Here is a 14028-nt window from a genome sequence, read left to right as displayed (position 1 = left end):
GAGGTGTAAATAGGAGGTGGTGCCAAAATTAAGACCAGGGAAAACCTTATCTTAACCTGGCAGAACAAGGAGAAATGTTTAGTTTCTAATCGTATTTGCTGTTTCCAAGTGTGCTGCGTTGTGCAGCACACATAGAAACAGCAAGACGCCATTGATTATCTATGTGCCGGAAGGGAGAACTTCCTGCACTTAAACAATTATCCCCTCAATGCAGACACCCTTGCACTATGGTGCTAAATTTAACGCCAGGGCAGGGGGAAACGCATGGCGGCACCATAGTGTTGTGAATATTATGCAGGCCTATGTTTCAGAAGTGGCGGAGTGCGGCGGTAAGCCAGGAAGGCTAATGTCGCACTCCATCACTTCTCAGTAAATATGCCCCAACATTTATTGTTGAAATTTGCACTTTATTCAGCAAATAGCTTGGCACATGCAGTAAATCATTAATTATGCTGTAAAACACTGCAGCCTAAAAATTACATTGTTCCAGTATCCCTGACCACTGTGCAAAGTGTAATGCAATGCTCTAGTCATGTGAGGTAAACAAAATTTAAAAACTCTAATTCCAATTTGTGCCCATTGTTAGCTGCACCTTGAAGAGGGAGCATCAAAAATCTCTACCCTCTAAAGACAGAATGTGTTTTCTTTTAACAAGACTAAGGGTGTTTTTTGTGTGAAATTCTACATTTTTAACTACATAATTAGGTACTGTTCTCTTTTTTACTTCGGTCAATCAAGCATTTAAAATAAGCATTTCCCTTTCTGAAAATTAACACCCTTTTCAAGCTTAATAAATGACATCAGATAAAAATACAAAGCAAGTAACATGTACTGAGTTCCCATAGTGCCATCTCAGGGTTCTGGTGGCATTCATAAGCCACTCGGCTTTTAATCTCTTGGGTTATGATGTCAGCAGGACCCCCTTGGGAATATTGGAACGTATTTCATGTCTACCTGTTACTTATTACACATGTTGATGGATGATAGTATGAAAGAGTAGGGAGTCCTATTTGCCTCCAGCTAAAGTTTTCATCTCAAAACTTGCAGGTGACCCGACGATCATATTTATTTATTTATGTGTCTTGTAGAGCGCCCGAATCACCCCCAAAGGGGTATCTCTGCACTATGGAAGTGCTATTTAGTCAGCTTAGGTGAACTGATGAGAATTACATAGTCAAGGAGAAGATCTAAAAAGTTCAGTTTTAAGAAATCAGTGAAATTGCAGATAGTTAGTACACTCACGGAGGTAAAGAGACAGTTGATTCCAATAGGAGGGGGCCAGATGGTAGAAGGCCTCACCCCCAGTGCGTGATTTCTTTATCCGAGGGACCACAAGGAGCGATTTGGAACCGGAACGAAGTGTTCTTGAAGGTTGGTACAGTGTGAGTCTCTCGTTAAGGTAGCTGGGAGCATTGCTACTAAACAGCAAATCTTAAAGCGAATTCACTTCCGCACGGGCAGCCAGTGTAATTTCTGAAGTAGAGGCAAGGATGGGGTTCTGGCTAAGGAATTAGAGATCAATCTGGCGGCGTTGTGTTGAACCACTTGAAGTCTATTAAGTGAAGCTTCTGTAGCTGAAATCAAACGAGAATTACAGTAGTCCATACGACATACTACCAGAGCCTGTAATATCTAAGTCTAATTATCTTTATTATGACTTAAAAATGTCATAAAAGAGATCACAATACAATACCAGCACAAATCATTACAAATTGTGAGATAAAAGCCAAGAGTACATCTTCCCATAAAAGTTATTAGTCATAAAAACATTTTCTTCAATTACACAAAAGGTCAACTGGAAGTCCCACTCCTCGTTAATAGCCTTCATGCACCTTAAGCTAAACATCGGTACACTGAATCTCATTTTACCACATAATTTCTTCTGATATTCCACATGGCAGCTAAAAATTTACTTACAGCAAAAACAATTGGTGGGGATAGGTCAGTTTTTAATATTCGATAAGAGTGCAAACAATGCCTAATCCCCAGGTTTCTGCATATAGGAATGATCCACTTCTTCCTAGGCTTCCGATAGGAAGGACAGAAGAACATTACATGAATATCATTCTCCAGCTCCTCGGTGCATGCTGGACAATTTTTGAGAGTATGTGGGTACCATCTGCTGGTAAGGGCTCTGATTGGTAGGGAGTCGTGTCTCCATTGGAGAAACAGCTTCCTTAGGCCAGTGGGACTAATGTCGTCCAGCACGGTCTCCATCTTGTAGTAATCTTTCGTTATTATGAATGTGCTGGACAATGTCCCCATTTGGTCATTCAGTAAGCAAGCAGACAAGTTATAATCATAATACATATTGACCAAGTCTTTACGCAATATGTTTCTACGAGCCTCTTCCGGGTTAGTCCACAGTAAAGGGCAACCTAGCCTCTCAAATTCCTGCTTTATATATTTTAGCCAGGGAAGTTTTCACGCATTTGGGAATTTTAACAATTCCAAGAGTTCTTGCCTGTAACTAAAAAGTTCAGGGGTTACCCAAAGGCGCCTCCAGAAAGTTAGAGGCTTTAGGCCCAATTCCTCCTTTAGTGATCTTAATCCCAAATCAAGCCTGAGGGGAAGAAGGGGTGTGCTAATAGGCATGGAAGCCAACTGCCTAAGAAACTTGTTTTCCGTGGCTGTAATTGCAGGGGCACAATAGTGGCCCCACAGTTCACCACCATAGATTATCGCCCCACATGCCTGCATTTTGTCAATTTCGAGAGGGGGCCCAATGGGTTTTGTCGTGGATTTATTCCATAGTTTGAGGATCCCCCCCACCTTTTGAGTTAACTTTAACTGGGATTTGGTCTGGTGTTGAGCCCAGGTCATATTTTCGTTAAGAGTCAAACCCAGATACTCGAACGTCTGGTCTCTTTCCAGGCGCACACCATCTATAGCAGGGTTTGGGCAGGATGTCTTCGGAGGATTGAAAATCATAAATTTCGTTTTGGCCATATTTATTTCCAGCCCCCGGTCTTGGCAAAAAGAGACAAAACCATCCAAGACTCGCTGAATACCCATTGGTGTCTTAGCGAGTAACATGGTATCATCAGCGAACATAATCGCTGAAATCCCTGAACCAGCAAGCCTTGGGGTGTCTCTATTGGGGACCGCATTCAGATGGGAGATTACTCCGTTTACGTAGAGGCAGAAGAGGGTTGGCGCCAAAACGCAACCCTGCCTAACCCCCCTGCCAACGGAGAAGCTAGATGACAAATTGCCTTCTCTCCCACACCTGACCCTTGCGAAATTATGAGTATGGAGTCGTATTATGATATCCAAAAGGGGGGCTGGGATTCCTAGCTCCCGTAAAACACTCCAGAGTTTCCTGCGTGGGACCAGATCGAAGGCCGCACGCAGGTCTACGAAGACAGTATATAATGAACCGCCCTCAACCTTGACCGTTTTCCAGAAGAGCACAGCCAGTCTGAAAATTCGGTCAGTGGTGGATACGCTCTTTCTGAAACCCGCCTGATACTGACTTAGGATCTCAGAGTCCTCCATCCAATCCAGGAGGCGGTCCAAAACCAGCCTTGCGAAGAGTTTCTGAGCTACATCTATTAGGCTGATTGGCCTGTAGTTGGCTGGTAGCAGAGGCGACCCCTTCTTAAAAATAGGACTACCTCTGCTCCCAGCCAAGTACTTGGGACCGCCATACCTCCAGAGATTGCATTAAATATTGTTAAAAGATAGGGAGCCCAAACCCCGGATTCGTGTTTATAAAGATCTCCCGGGACCTTGTCCAACCCTGGTGCTTTGCCCACAGGGAGCTTGGATATAGCAGCCCGGACCTCGCCCAGAGTAAAACTAATCTCGGATGAGCCATCGACGTGGCTGGTCAACAAATCACCCGGAGGGACCTCCATACAGGAATTGTCCCCCTTATACAGAGTGCTAAAGTGTTCTTCCCATACCTCTGCAGCAATGTTCGTCATCACTGCTAGCTTTGGTTCAACCGAGCCAGTGGTCACAATCTGCCAAAACGTCCGTGCATCCTTACCCGCTAGGGCTGATGTTAACCTGGCCCAATTTTCGTTCCCCCACTCAAGCTTGGCATGATAGATTAGCTGCCGGTATACTTGCCTCCTATATTGAATGAGATCCCTGCTTGTATTATCTTTCAATGCATCAAGGAGTTCTCTCTTCGCCAATCTACATGCCCTGTTATACCAAGATGGCTTCCTTCCTACCCTTTTCCCACTAGGGCCTGGGGGATTTAAGATATCTGAGAGACTATTAAATAGTGACTTATTAAGTTCTCCCACTCTTTCATAAAAATCAAATGCAGGTTGTTGCTCAATAAGAGCAACTACATCAACCAATACTGGGCTGACCCTGCCATACAGTTCACATAGTCCCTCGGGATTGTCGACCAGCTTGTCCCATCTTACCCTACGTCTGTTACTAGACAGGATAACCCTGCTAGATGTATCAGACTGCGATAATGAACTACCCTTACACACGCCTGGTGCGGAGAAATCCAGGATCAAGGGGTTATGGTCGCTCTCTCCCCTAGATACCACCCTAAAGTCTAGAACTCTGTTCCAAGCCCTGCACTCAACAAAAATATAGTCAAGTCGTGCCTCCCTCCCTGCCTTATTAAAGGTGGGCATAGAGGGGTTATCGGATTTTGCGCGGCCATTACATGCCCTGATCGAGTGGGCCAACGTCAGGGATGTAATTTGGACGGCCAGAGGAGCCCATATCCTTGCCGTGGGGCCTACCACATGTGGGATTTTCCATAAATCGTCTTCCTCCTGATTTGCACCATCCAACAACCCCTCAAGTGGTTCAAAGTGGGAATTAAGATCTCCTCCCACCACGAACGTGACACCCTCAGGGATTCTAGTCAGGACAGTGGATAGCTGTTCAATGGCCATTGACTCGGCGGAGAGGCTCACGGGTCTGGAGTAGACATTGACCAGAGCAAGTCTGGAGCCAGTCCACCACTCCAGAAACACACACTGAACATCCTCTGTCCCTGTGTCCAAGGCTCTGGCACTGCAACCCAAATGGGTTGCAACCCAGATTGTTAAACCCCCTGACGGTCGACCTTTTCCACCCCACCTGGCAGGGACTGAGAATGAAGCAAATCCCACACGAAACTGCTCTTCCCTCGCCCATGTTTCCTGGAAAAGGCAAATATCATGCAGATCTATGAATGGGCCCCACTCCAGGCAGGCCAGCTTGTTACCAATGCCTGCTACATTCCAGGAAAGGATTTTTAATACAGATGGGCCGTGAGGGGTGTCGGGGGTTGCATAGAGAATTCTTCATTACTAGCATTCGCCGAGCCAGGGGGTGAATGTCCTCTTGGAGGATGCCCGCTACCAGGGATGGCTATCACTGACCCCAGCTGCACTGTATAAGGAGCCTCCCATTCACCTCCCCCAGTGCCATCCTCCCAGCGAAGTCAATCTACCTGCTCAAGGCAATTGTACCTATTGGTACAAGAATAATCACCTAAAGTAGGTGCATCATCATAACGAATGTACCTGTGCCTTCTGCCTTGGAAACTGGGTCCCACCCATGTCCACCCTTCGTCATTCCCTGTATGGATTCGGATATTTCGTGGGGGGGTAAAAAAAGGACAGTGGCAGAGGTTGAATAGATGTGCCTTCCGAACTACCCAGCCAGTTGCAAATATGTGAGACAATCTGTGGATTTCTAAAATTCACCAGAATGCAGTCACCCTTGATTTTCTTCACAGTATTTCCCACCCATGCAACCCTCCTGACCGTCAACAAATCACCTCTCATATTGGGGGGGGGAGGGGCCTATGAATGTTCAGCCAGCTGATCACTTTATTTTTTAGGGAATCAAAGGTTTCTGGTGCAGAGTTAGTAAGCTCAGGGACGCCGCTTAAAATTACTACATGAGGTGCTGCCTCTGGGGGAAGATTAACTACATTTCTGCAACTTAAACTGCCTGAATCTTGAGTAGTACGGCCGCCAATCTCAGTGGGGGTCTTCACTAACTTAGTTGAATTTGATTTGACTGCCAGGTTAGATTTCCTTACTAGGGAGGATGGTTGCCCGAGGGAGGGTAGTGACGTTACAGGAGTAGAAAGTGAGGGGTTGGGTAGGGATAGAGATACTCCTGCTGGGATGGGTTGAATTGCTGTCACGGGAGTTATCAAACCAGCAAAATTAGACAGAGGGGGAACAACCATATTCATTGAAGCCACACTTTGGGTGCTGCCCTTGCTCCTCAGGTAGTCCTCAATACCCCCAGTAACCGTTTCTATTTCTTTTAACCTAGCATCAATATGATCGAATCTGGCCATCAGGGGGACTAAAAAGTCCTTCAAAACATTAATAAGGGCGTTGGTTGACTGATCCCCCCCCCACCCGACCCCTCACCAAAGATAAAAGAGGCAGGCTGTGCTAACGGCCGTATTTGTACGGGATCAGTTGAATTAGCAATTACATTGAGACTTAAAGTTGGAGGACTGTCCGCTGAGAGCGAAGTGTTCGTTGGGTTATCAAGGGGAAGATCTAATTTAGCCCTTTTTCCTCCCTTGAACTTCCTCCCTCTTTTCCTTTTTGGGACAGCACCCTCCCGCAACCCTCGTGCGCGGGATACATTTAGGTCACTACCCTCATCCAAAGTCAGAACTGCCTCAGAAGTAGAAGCAGATACACACTCAGGAATAGGCTGCAGCGAATCTCGGCGTGAAGATGAGGTAGTCCTAAGCTCTTGCAAGACTGATTCAATCGTTTGGTCGATACTGTCCAAGAGAGCTATATGGGAATCATCCGCCTTCTCAGGGGTTCTAACAGTCGCAATTAGACCCAGAGAGGATCTTCTGGTGCTTTCAATCCCATCCAAAAGCCGTCTTTCCAAGACGGTTAGTTCATTGTTCACCACAGTGTAGGCCCTAATGAGAAAACTATCCAGAGTACCTGCAACCATGGACGTTAATGCCGTGGCTTTGCTTCTCATCTCCCTTGTTGACATTGCCTCGTTCTATAGCGGTGACAGAGACCAAGAGGGGGGGCCCGGTCCGGTCTAGTCCGTGCTTGACCGAGCTTAAACGGGCCCGCCCTTTGCCCGGGCTTCGCCCCGGTCTTCGTCCCGCGCGCGTCCCGCTCGCGCGTTGATGGGCGTGGCTAAAATAGTCGGGGGGAGGGGATCGGGAAGAGGCCCCCAATAGTCCGTGCGCAAGGCCCGCTGGACCTCGCAGTCCCGAGCCGACTTTCCCCGTGTAGAGACACTCCTCCCTCAATGGAGGGTCCTTTACCCCAGGTCTGCTGCTCCGTGTCAGAAAGAGGTTGAGACAGTACGATTTCCAAGCCTGCGAGCGGCACCACCTGTAATACAGTTTTCCTGACGGTCAAAGGGAGGAAAGGAAAAACTTCAGGAGACTCAATATAAAGAAACAAGAGCTCACGGTAGCGGTAACTTGCTCTTTCATAGAGAGTTGCTGGTCCAGATGCACGCCTAGCACTGCTTTAGCTGCAGGGGCTTGGCCTAGATTGTTAGGTCATCAATCTGGGGCCCAGAGTAGCGGCGTCGCTCCAAAGAGCATGATTTCCGTTTTGCTGGCATTTAACTGGAGGAAGTTGCTTCTCATCCATGTTGAAATTGCATTCATAACTTCGGCAAAAGCCTGCTGAGTGTTAGCGGTATTTTTGTCATATGCCTTAAGCAGCTGGGTATCATCCTCATAAGAGATGGGGATGAAACCGAGATTCCTAAGAGGATCTGCAAGAGGACACACGTAGATATTAAACAATGTGGGACTTAAGCAAGATCCCTGGGGTCTGCCTTTAGTCAACTTAGAAGCGGGAGATGAAAAGGTGCCCAGATTAACAGTTTGAGTGTGGTTATTTAAAAAGTCAGACAGCCACTGGTAAGCTTGTTTTTAGATACCAACATTTCTTAGTCTAGATAAGAGAATAGAATGGGATATTGTGTCAAATGCTGCTGACAAATCCAGCATCACTAACAATACTGCCTGGCCATTATCTAGGAAATGTCGGAGATTATCCGTAACAGCAATTAATGCGGTCTCAGTACTGAGCCTGGGACGGAAACCAGACTGGGAGGGGTTGAAACCTCCTACTGCTTCCATAAAATTTGAGAGATGTTTGTTCACATATTTCTCCAGAAGTTTACTCAAATAGGGCAGCAAGGAAATAGGATGATAGTTCTTCCAGGGAAGCATTGGATTTTTTCCTCATTGGAATTATTTGAGCAGCTATCCATTCCACAGGTAGTCTGCCCGAGGCCAAGGGGGAGTTAAGAATAGGGCATATCAGGGGAGCCAAATGCTTATGAAGTAGTGGAGAAACCTTATCGGGTAGAACATCCTGAGGTGAACCAGATTTTATAGTTTTCATGAGGGACTCCATTGTGTCTATGGTAAGAGAAGGAAAATAATCCAAAGAGTTTATAGAATGAAAAAGTGATGGGTGAGAGGCACTATTAGTTTGTTGAGGGTCATTGTCTTTAGAAATACTAGCATATATATTATCAATCTTCTGAGTACAACACGTAGCTAGTTTATCACAGAGGTCTTGAGAAGGTATTACTTCCGTCCGGCAAGCCTTGGGATTAGTGAAGGAGTTGAGAATGTGGTAAAGCTCCTTAGAAGAGTTCCCTGCCTGACTCAACTGATACTCACTATGGGTTTTGAAAGCCTTCTTTATGTTTTTATGGTAAAGGGTCAGACAGTTCTTATAGGCATCTTTATCAGTTGAGTTATGAGATAGCCTCCAGCGTCTTTCTAGCTTTCTACAGTGGCTTTTCTCTCCCATTAAATTAGGAGAAAACCATGTCGCTTGTATTCTGTTCGATTTTGTGGAGCGAAGTTTTAAGGGGGCTAATGGATCTAGTGTAGCAGTGACAAGGGCAATATAATTAGTCAGGTTCTCTTCAATATTTTCAGACGTCGAATAAGTATGATTAGAGAGGGTGTTCGAGAAATGGTCCGGCATGATTTCATGCCATTGTCTTCTCAAGCTTCGAGAAGATACCGTGGTAGTGGAGAAAGCTCTGCCGTCTTTTATGTGAAAGTGAAGTAAAAAATGGTTTGTCCAAGTAAGGGGACAAGGAGCCTCGGAATGTATTTTAGAGGCATTTGTCAGGACTAAATCAAGGGTGTGCCCAACAGAAGGAGTAGGTCCAATGTTGATCTGTTTTAGACCGAGGGATGCTAAATCCGTCAGGAGCGTAGAAGCATCTGTATTGGAAGGGACTTCGTTATGAACATTAAAATCTCCCAATAGAAGAAAATTACTAGATGAAATAATATGAGGGGCAATCCGCTCCATGAGCTGGAGTGAAAAGTTCACGAGGGAGCCTGGGGGGCGATGGACTAAAGCACCTTTCCAGCAGTGGTGTATTTGCGAATCCATCCTAAATATCAAAATTTCTAATTTAGAATCAATGCTGTGTTCTATGATGGAGACCTTAATTCATTCCTTGTGCACTATTGCTATCACCCACCTATCTTAACTGGTCTGTCGCATTTATGAATTAGATAACCTTCAGGAATAGCCACCGTAATGGCGGGGGAAGAACTAGGCTTCAACCAAGTTTCTGTTAAAAAGCAGATATCAGCACCTTCTGCTGAAAGCAAGTCACAGATTTCAATGGCATGTTTAGGAAGAGATCTGACTTTCATCAGAAGGCAATGCCAGTCCTGGTCAGAACGAGATGTGCCAAAGGCCTGGACATTGTTAGCCGCTCTATTCCAGATGTCTGGCCCACCATTAATCCGTGGCGGAATGAGACTACAGAAATAGCAACTGCTACATGCAAAAGGTTCCTCCACCATCAGAGGATCCTTGTTGCAGCAGTTAAAAGAGCAAGCCCCCCTAAGTGCAGGAAGCTTGGTACTAGTGTAAATATATTTTTGACTTTGCCCAGCTTCTGCAGTGAAAGGGGCAGGAGTTCTGGCTCCTGGCGATGGCTGGGCGCGGATCAGCGCAGACGGGCTTGCCTTTGGTGCGCCTTCGGATCATACAGCTTCTTCTCCCTCAGTGGATGCATGTAAAACTCCCACATGTCAGAGTGTTTCTCCACCCCTCCACTCTCCCCAAGGCATTGGGCCTTTTCCTTCTCTGGAAAAGTAGAGGGTGTTTGTGGCAAGGTGTCCTCACCTTGAAAGGATCACTCCAGGCAGTAGATGATAGTTTAAAAGGAGCTTTATTATAAATATGGAATACCTCATCCATGCAAGCTCTGGAAGCCTTCTCCGGATCACCCATCTCCTCCTTTGGTCCACTCTTCCCGTATCCTCACTATATTCCATTCATTCCATTATGTTAGGGCACAAGGCCATTAGCATTCTACAGTGCTCTTCTTCACTACTCTCAGCCATACATATTCCAGTGGATCTTTAAGCAAAGAATTATGGCTGTGCCTCTTGTTGCTTAGGTAAAGGCACTTTTTCATGTGGTGGAACGCTACCTGAACTTTCAACCATTCAAAACTGTCACACCACTTTAAATGTAAAAAATGCCAGTGAACTCAATCAGAAGTACGCAGACTATAGTTGGCAGTCGAGTACGTGGTCTTGTGAAAGATACTGTGAACTAAATGCATAAAAAAAGTCGAATACACTTTGATCGCTCCTCTAAAATTGACTCTGAGGGCAAAAGCCTTTTACCACTCCAGTCACGGTATTACAGCTTTGAATTGGTAAAATACCAACCAAGCCATCCTGAAATGAATAAAGGCAACCCCTGAGATGTGTTTTTCTCTCATTAGAGCTCTTCAGAGAGGTATAGCTTTCCAGACACAAAGGAGCACCCAGTATAAGTCAAAACAATACCGTTTAAGCCATAGAGTGACCCATAGCTGGAGTGGTGAAAGGCTTTTGTCCTTTTACAGCTTGGCATGGAGAGATCACTGTGCTAGTCCTATGCTTAAGGACTTTGCTGTAGAAATGGAAAATAACTTTGCCCCTTTCTATCTCTGCGTGGATTATGCACCTCTTTTAATTTAGCTCAAAAAGCAAGTGACAGTGATCAAGGGAGTGTGCCCCCAAGTGAAATTACAACTACAAACAAGCATGTGCAATGCAATAGGTCTGGCATTCACGCGAGTTAGAGCTATTGGCATCTTAAATGACAATGCCTTTTATTTATGTTTTGTATTTTAAAACATAAATAAAAGTCATTGTCATTTACAATACTGATAACTTAAAATCTCACAAATGCGAGATCTATTGCATTGTATATAAAGGGCCTTCTCGACCGCTTGTTAAGTTGTAAATATCAGAGGTAGAGGCCTGCGACATCTTCAAAGTAGAGAAATATAGCGCAGTGAAGTAGATGTGAAAGGGTTGTAAATTACACAGACACAAAGTGTGAAGTAAGAGTTACATATGATCCGAGCTATAAACACTTACAAAGCGCTCCAACATCTTTTACTCTGTGATGACACTGTCGCGGCTCAGGAGGAAGAGCGGGAGGGGGTAGCTATTTCCTGCCCTCTCCATGATTTGAGTGTGCAGTGTGGCATTGAATAATGTCATTGCTATCTTTGGCCTAATAAAAAACACTCCAGCTGTAGTAGGGCCCTAGCTTCACCTCCTGGTGCAGGGTGGGCTGTACTTTATGGCAGGCATGAAGTGAAGGAGGGATGGTCTTGGCTGCAGCTCTGGCATCATACAGTGCCCCTGCTATTACTAGTGAGCGAATGGCGCTTAGGTGGTCGTATTGGTATTGGTGGTTGTGGTATTGGTATTGGTGATATTGGTGGTGGTGGTATTGGTGATATTGGTGGTGGTGGTAGTATTGGTGGTGGTGGTACTGGTATTGGTGGTGGTGGTATTGGTGATATTGGTGGGGGTGGTATTGGTGATATTGGTGGTGGTGGTATTGGTGATATTGGTGGTGGTGGTAGTATTGGTGGTACTGGTATTGGTGGTGGTGGTATTAGTATTGGTGGTGGTGGTATTGGTGGCGGTAATGGTATTGGTGGTGGTGGTATTGGTGGTGGTGGTATTGGTGTTGTTTTTGGTGGTGGTGGTATTGGTGGTTGTGGTGGTGGTATTAGTGGTGGTATTGGTGGTGGTGGTATTGGTAATGGTGGTGGTTGTGGCATTGGTGGTGGTGGTGGTGGTGGTGGCATTGGTGGTGGTGGTAGTGGTGGTATTGGTGGTGGTATTGGTGGTATTGGTGGTGGTATTGGTAGTATTGGTGGTGGTATTGGTGGTGGTGGCATTGGTGGTGGTGGTATTGGTGGTGGTAGAATTAGTGGTGGTGGCATTGGTGGTGGTGGTATTGGTGGTGGTATTAGTATTGGTGAAGTGCTCCTCTGTCTAAACAAAGGATTTATTATAAAAAAAATGTCATCCTCGTTACCATGCCAGAGCTCTAGTCAGGGTGTCATTATTGATTCTATCCTTCCAGAGATGTCGTAGAGCGGACAACAAAAAACATCAACAATTTGTGCATTGAACTTGTACAGAATGTTGATGACCCTGATGATATGCCTATGAAGAAATGTAAATGTAAGAAAATCTGTTTTGCAGGGAATATTATCCCTTATGGGTGTGCAAGCAAATGTGTGTCAAGATAGATGCCAGCTTTAAACATGAACGTGTAAAATGGAGTTGTTACCTGTTTAAGATCTATGTAAACACACAACACCCACTCCTTGGATGTAAGGCGACCAAAAGCTTCCTAAAACATATTTTAAAATATAAGGTCAAATATGTCACTAAACTTCAAATCTCAAAAACAATGTGCTCTTTAATATAAAAAGCACAAAGAAAGTCGAAAAAGTATGTAAAAAGGAATATAAACAAGCACATAAAACACTGCATTACAAGCATTTTAGCAAGTGAAAGCATTGATAAAGTAATATAAAATATTCACTGCTCGAAACTGCCAGTTTTGTTTAAATGTTCCAAGAAGCAGACAAAACAATACTGTTCCCAGCTACCACAGACAATCTTTTTTGGCACACAATGGAGACTGGATGCAGAGGATTTTTTTTTAACTTAATGGTGAGAAAACCGAAGTGTTGCTCTTTGGGATGCACACCTTGATTTGAATGGAGATTGGTTGCAGACTCCCTAGGCACCCTCCCTGTTCCGGCCGAGATGGCCAAAAATCTTGGGGTGATCCTAGATAGTGAACTCTCCTTGAATGATCAGGTTAATCGTACATTTGCAACCTGCTTCTGGCTGATAAGGAAGCTAAAGGAAATCATCCCCTTCATCCCTGGCATTGGTCATGTGCTGAATCGATTATTGTAACTCTCTCTAACTGGATTCTAATATTAGCACCCAGACAAAATTGCAGGTAGCACAGACCGCTCTTGCGAGAGTGACCCTTGACATCCCTAGCCACCAATGTGCTGCTGTGAGGCTGTGTAAGCTGCACTGGATCCCCATCAGAAAGCCTACTATGTTTAAGGCTATTGTACATAAGGCTCTCCATTAAACAAGTCCAGCTGAGATTAGGGATATGTTCCACCAGTACACTCCAGGTAGAAATCTTCGTTTTGTCCATCGCAACTTGGTTATCCTGCCTAGAGTTCGGAGGAGGAGATGGGGGGGCCAGAGCCTTTTCAGTCACTGCTGCTAGACTCTGGAACTCACTTCCTCAGTCTCTGACTGCGATTATCGAGCATCTGCCTTTCAGAAAGGCACTTAAGACCTGGTTGTATACTGTCTAGGCAGCTTCTCCTAAAATAAAAAGCTTGATTTGCCACTGATCTGTTTTGGATTGCCATGACTACAGCACCTTGATGCCTACGGGTAAATGCTTCCCTTTATACATTAAAAATCAAATCAAAGTTCCAATGAACATACATGGTCAAACCCACTCCCCCCCTGAGCAGGCACTCTTCAGCCAGTAGTTCATTCACAGTGGACAAGCCAAGATCCAGAAATCCAGGAGCAGGGGCATCACAGAAAGGCTCATAATTTGCATTTTACAGCAAAGGCAATCTCACAGGGCACTTTGCAAGTGAGCTTATAAAAGACCCCCCAGCAGTTCTATGCCCATACCTTGGACTTGTTGCATTCTAAGGCATATATCCAGGCCATACCCTAAAGTGCATAGTAGA

Source organism: Triturus cristatus, chromosome 7, assembly GCF_964204655.1.
Source record: "Triturus cristatus chromosome 7, aTriCri1.1, whole genome shotgun sequence".
NCBI classification, from domain to species: domain Eukaryota; kingdom Metazoa; phylum Chordata; class Amphibia; order Caudata; family Salamandridae; genus Triturus; species Triturus cristatus.
This window is presented reverse-complemented; position numbering follows the sequence as displayed.